Source organism: Oreochromis niloticus, linkage group LG16 (assembly GCF_001858045.2).
Source record: "Oreochromis niloticus isolate F11D_XX linkage group LG16, O_niloticus_UMD_NMBU, whole genome shotgun sequence".
Taxonomy (NCBI): Eukaryota; Metazoa; Chordata; class Actinopteri; order Cichliformes; family Cichlidae; genus Oreochromis; species Oreochromis niloticus.
This window is the reverse complement of record NC_031987.2, coordinates 32,067,700-32,073,699: the sequence shown is the minus strand read 5'-3', so window position 1 is coordinate 32,073,699 and position 6,000 is coordinate 32,067,700. Positions and strand designations below refer to the sequence as shown.

The 6,000-nt window shown below is 39.0% G+C and overlaps 1 protein-coding gene across 6 annotated transcripts in view; it reads left to right on the top strand.

Moving 5' to 3' along the window:
• Positions 1-2,230: 2,230 nt before the first annotated feature.
• Positions 2,231-6,000, top strand: part of dgkg (diacylglycerol kinase, gamma) — a 141,602-nt gene continuing 137,832 nt past the window's right edge. For 3 of the 6 annotated variants that reach the window (XM_019353241.2, XM_025903505.1, XM_019353240.2), the window contains exon 1: positions 2,232-2,626. The gene's annotated coding sequence lies outside the window, so the exon portion shown is untranslated. Of the gene's footprint in view, positions 2,627-3,819; positions 3,841-6,000 lie in introns of those variants that run through there. The other 3 variants (XM_025903506.1, XM_019353242.2, XM_025903504.1) reach the window with 3 other exon arrangements.

Below are 6,000 nucleotides of genomic sequence, written 5' to 3'. Positions count from 1 at the left end.
ATCAGTGGCTGTCAGACATTCTTTGGGAAGTGGTAGAAACTCAGAGCAAGTTTTGTTTTTCTGCCCTAGCACAATCACATTCCTCTGAGCTACTTAAAACACTAAGGCAGCTGGAGAGCCAGTTTCCCTTTTAAGATTATGTTGTGGCCTGTAGATTATTTTGCTGGACTTTTCACAGAGTTCCCATCAACAGGATTGCCCCCCGTCTCCCTACTGGCTTTTTAAAGTCCAGCTCTTTTATCATATGAAGTTAAAAACAACCAACAGTTATCAAATAACTTGGTGCAACTTCCAGGCAACAGGAAGATGGAAATATGAGAAGGACTGGAGGGAGAGGAGAGGAAAAGAGGAAAAACTAGTGAATGCTTCTCTTCTTTCTCTGGGGATCAGCCTCTTTTAGCTCACATCTACAGCGGCAGGAAACCATGCAGAACTGTGTGAGATGAGGCAACACACCAAATTGTGTGTGTTTGTGTAAAATATAATCAGTTAAGCGACGGGATATAAGGGGGAATAAATGGATAGACACAGCTGCCATTATTCCTCCAAATACCAAGCAGTGGAACAACAGCCTGACACATTTACTGTGACACCTTTAGATTTATATGACAACCTGTGCAGGATGTTCACTGAGTACATGTGTGGGCGTACGATACACAGGAAGATCACATAATGGTCATGGTGAGAACCGTAGAAGAAAATATAAACAAGAGGCAGTTTTCGGGGAACTAGGTTTCCCTAGCATTTCCCATTTAAATTAAATGTTGCTTTGCGAGGTTAATTTTAATAGACATTTTTGTGTTATTCCTTTGAAACTATTTCCTAGTTTTTGTCTCAATCTCTGAGACATAAGTCATCATCAGTGATGACCCCAGCGCTGGCTCCAAACCTTGTTGTTAAATCCCTGTTGCTATGTTTTGGTAAAAGGCCAAGGAGTTATTTATTTAAAAAAAAAAAAAACTAAGAAAACAAAACAGTTTTCAGTGCAAGTCAGGATGATCATTTAATTTGTCCCTGATTGTCAATACTCATCAGAACCACTGGAAGAGGTGGCCATGAGTTATTTATGGTGAGAATGTGATCAGACACAACTATCAGGTGTACATTGAATGTTTGAGCTAAATGCTTCTGCATAGTCGTGTATTCTGGGATGAGTAGCATAGAAGTACAGAGTACTAAAGATGTGCAGTGGATACAAACTGTTGCAATGTTGAACGTTCTTATTGGGATGGCTTGACAAATTTGATTTGCTTGGAGTTTTCTCTGTTTCAAAAGAAACCAAACCACAGGAAAAGCTACGACTATACAAACTTATCAACCAATTTGGACCAGAATAAACCAACTGTAGGTGCCCTAAGATCTCCCAGGGTTAACCAAAGCCAAATAGTACACTGGCAAGTTGCCAGCGTACTATTTGGCTTTTGAGGTTCATAATTTAACCGTTTCCATTCTGGAAGCCTTACATCCATTTAAACACAAACAATTAAAATGGAACTATTTATTATTATAATAGAACCTGCTGCCAATGAAAATAGAATAGAATAGAAGAATAGAATAATCCTTTAATTGTCCCACAAGGGGAAATTCGGTTGTAACAGCAGCCAGAAAGACACATATAGAAACAAACAGTACACAGGACACAGAACAGAAACATACACAATGTAAAACATCAAGGACAATGGTTACTATATACAGAGAGTACCTTACAGTTATTAAATTAAATATAAATAACTACAGATAAGAGGCAAACCAGGTTGTAGTGCGAATCGGTTGATTAACTTATTGCAGTTACAGCGCAGATGTAAACATCTATGATTGTTGGGAGCAGTTCTGATTGTACAGTCTGACAGCTGCAGGGAGGAAGGACCTGCAGAAATGCTCCTTCATGCATCTAGGATGCAGCAGTCTCTCACTGAAGGAAAAGGTACGACAATTTGAATAGATGTGACACTCTTGAGTCTATTTTCATTCTTTAAAACATAAATGTAATTGGGCATTCTGCCTTTTGTAGGAAAGATTGTTTTAAATAAAAAAAGACTTATTGTTTTTGAAAATTCAAAGAGAATTAAAAAGCTATAACCGTAGTGAGGACAGTTGAATCGAAGGGGAAGAGAAGAAGCAAGCGCAGCTGTTGATCAGTGAGACAGAAAAGGAAGAGAAGAGAGCAAGAGAGGAAGCTGAACATGGGGAAGCAGAAACACACACACACACACTCGGAGAGAGAGGGAGAGAGAGAGGGAGAGAGAGAGGGAGAGAGAGAGGGAGATAGAAAAAACAGCAGCGAGAGAGAGAGAGAGAGAGAGAGAGAGAGAAAAAGGCTTAATTAATTCAGGCTGGATGGGAGGGATGTTGCTTCTGTCCCTGCTGAGGCTCCAGTCAGTGCCTCTGCTGTCGTGCTGCATGTAGCCGAGTGTTTGTGTGAGCAGAGAGGACGACTCGGCGGCTGCTGCCTGCCTCTCTTTGCCTGCCTCATTGGGAACCAGACACCAGTCCAGTCTAGCCACGACTCCACATCCCGGAGCCTGCTGACTAACTGGCAATCTGTTGGACTGGACTAGCTTGGTCTCTACTAAACGACTAAACAAGGATGTTACTTGGACTGTAGTGAGAGCAGCAATGGCCAGAGGTAGGACAGACTTTCTTGTGACTACTCCTCATGCTCCCGCTTCTCTCATGTCTGTCTGCTGCTGTTGCTTCCATTTTTCTGTTTCTGTGAGCAGTCTCTTCTCTCTCGTTTCTATTTAACCTTTAACTACACTTAAATATTTATATCTCCCTCTTTGTTTCTTGAAACATTTCTCTGTCTCTCTGGACAGTTTTATTTTCCAACTTTTCTGGGGGTTTCTGTTTTGTTTTGGGGTTTTTTTAAACAAAACTCTCATTTAGGTTTTGTGATAAAACACTGTATCATTTTGCAGTTCAGGAGGTTTGTGGCGTGTGTTTGGGTGGAGATGGATTAAAAACCAAAATGCCTCAGACTCATTGTTCCTTAAGAAACAGCTGGCTACAAAACAGTTCAGCAAAATATAGGATCAATAGTGTGGTGTGACCGGGCGGTATTAGGCAATAGCGTCAGACATCATGTTTCAGGTCAGATTACTGTTTTGAGGAAGAAATCATTTTAAAAATGTCTTTACAATAAAATATGCAGCAAGCCTAATAGAGTGACCTTTGTGAAGGAGTTTCAATGCAAGAGAAAAATCAAGTAAAAGCATTTCCCCAAACATCAGCTGTTTTGAACCAGGGTGTAAATTTCAACTAAACATGTGTGATCTGTCTTCAATTCTAATTCTGAGGCTATTATATTTGTATTTTTAATTAAAAAGCACCCGCTTATGGGTATATGTTGCACATCTTCAAGTCACTCCCTTGTAATCCCAGGATGCCTCCTTGAGAGCGATGCTTTAGAACAAAGCAACCGACTCCTCGTGATTAATCTCCAATCGGCATGCCTAATTACATCTCATCAAGCAATCACCGAATGCGATGGTTATTTATTCCTTGACAGCATCCACTTGGATCCTGATAAACATTAAGGACTCTCTTCTGTGTGAACACGACGAGAGAGCAGAAAGGGCAGAGCCGAGCCAATTGGGAGGAGAGGATCAACAGAGAAAATGAGAGAGGAGCAGAAACACATGAGAAGAGGATGAGTCCCTAGCAGGGAGTGTGAGGATAGAGGGTGAAGAGAAGAGGATCATTTAGCAGAGCCCTGAAATGCTGCTCAAGCACCAGGAAAGCAGAGAAGCACATGTGCATGTGTACACTACAGTACATGGCTATGTTGCGGTCTAAGTCATGTTGAAGAATTGCAAGAGGACGGCTGCTGGGTCAGTCAAGGTCTGTGAAAACATCACCTACTGATGATGAGCTGTCTGTCATCAGAGAGTAATTCCCTATTAAGAGGTGAATAAGTGTCTATTTCTTTCATTTACACAGTGACCTGAAGAGGTGAACCCACACATTTGAAACATCTGTTTCTTGATCGAAATACATATTTGCTCAGTCACATAAAAGCAACATTTAAGTAAAATTAGTGTAAATTCTTCAAATTATTTTACACAAGTCTTCACTACTTGAAGTTTTAAATCAAACAGTGAGAGTGAAATGAGTCATCACTGGCGCTAACTGAAGTAGTGGCTCAGCATCGCATTCTGTGTTGTTCGCTCAGCCATGATACACAGTTTAAAAAACTTATAGACTCAAAGATGATGTTCTGTACATAGGTGACTGCTGAGGCCTTAACTTATCATTTTAAGACAGAACTGAGTGAGCTGTGAGTCTGACTGAGCAAACAATGACACTGCAAGGTCATAGACTAGCAACTTTTCAGCTGCAGAGAAGCCACATGGCAAAAAACAAAACATAACCTTTTTTTCAATAAACTTCCCCATTGACTTTAAAAAAAAATATTATTCTTATATGTACAATATGTGCAATCAAGTCATAATGGCAGAACACAAGACCTACATTCTGATGTGACCTTGTTGCGAAAACTTGCAACAGTATCATTAATTTATAGCCAGCAAAATGTAACAACTGTCAACACCTGTCATTCCCATACAATTAACCAATAATCAGGCTTGTTTAACAATTATTTTTAACGGTGGTCATGTCACATTGCTGATCAGGAATAATGGGTAGAATATTTCTACTCTTAAACAGCAATGAAAGGCAACAAAAGCCCACAGAATGAGCCTGTACAAACTGCATGCAATCAACCAGCAAACTTCAGCTCAAGACCTATTTTGGACTTTCATTTTAATCATCTGTTTTGTTTTTACTGGTTTCATTAAGGTTTAGAGAACAAAATTACTTCTTTTTTATTGGAAAAAAGATTCCACTTTGGGTTGTAATAGACACTGTCAGGAAAACATCTGATTAGAAGTGTAAAATCCACCGTCTTTTTGCTCTGAATTTGATCTCCACCACATCCTACGGGAAATATTTGTCCCTTCAGCTGCAAAATTCTCCACTACATATTCCCACCACCGATGAATTTGTCTCTGGGGCTGTAGCTGTTTGCTACTACGCAAGTAGTCCATATTGATTATAGCTACTTTAGCAAAAAATAACTTAATAACACATTTTTAAATGAGGTCATTTTGTAACATGAGTATTGCAACTTTGAGTTTGTTTTTTGATGTTCTTCACACCATCTGCTGTCAAGCTGTTAAAAGCAGTTTTGTGATTATGGAAAGAAGACAGCTGTTTGTATTTTTATTTCTCTTTTAGTGAACTAAAAATAATTTTATAACAGTACTAGTTCTATCAGAAAAGTGCCAGCAAAACATGTAGCTAACATGATCAACCCAAAATGTTTTAGGGTGACAAATAATAACCCATAGTACAGCCTCTATTTAGACTAACAAGATATCCTAATAAAGGACTTTCAACAGTGTCCAGGCAGACCCAGATTCTCCACAGAGCTAAAGCAGAGGTAACAGGCCTCCAGAAGCATTTCATTCTACTGAAGTCGCATTTATGAAGTCAGGCTTTATTAAATGAAGACTACATAATAAATCTGCTGCATATGTGTGAAATCTTGCACAGTATTAATGAGACCTTTTTCATGCAGTTTTTAACTGTCATTGTATTGCTGACCAAAACTACAAGAGACTACAATCATTTCACTAAAATATCCTTGTATGGTTTCCTAGTGAAGAGGTTGGGTTGAGAAATGATGCAATACAAAGCATGAGGGGCCAAAACAAGGATTGGTCTAACAGTCCAGTGATCCAGAGGTAAATGTGTCCTGAGTTAATGCCCAGAGTGGCCCACATAGTTTAAGGGCAACACCAGTTAAAATAGGACTGTACATTTTAATAGATTTAACTCCACACTTGCCCAATTTTTGTTAATTAAACAGTTTTTATTACTTTTATTCTAGAATTTCATAAATTTAACAACAACATAGTATTATTGAAATAACAATGCAAAGTTAAAGCACCAAAAAACTATAAATAGCCCCTTGCAGATGAGTCATAAGTGGTAAAAGAT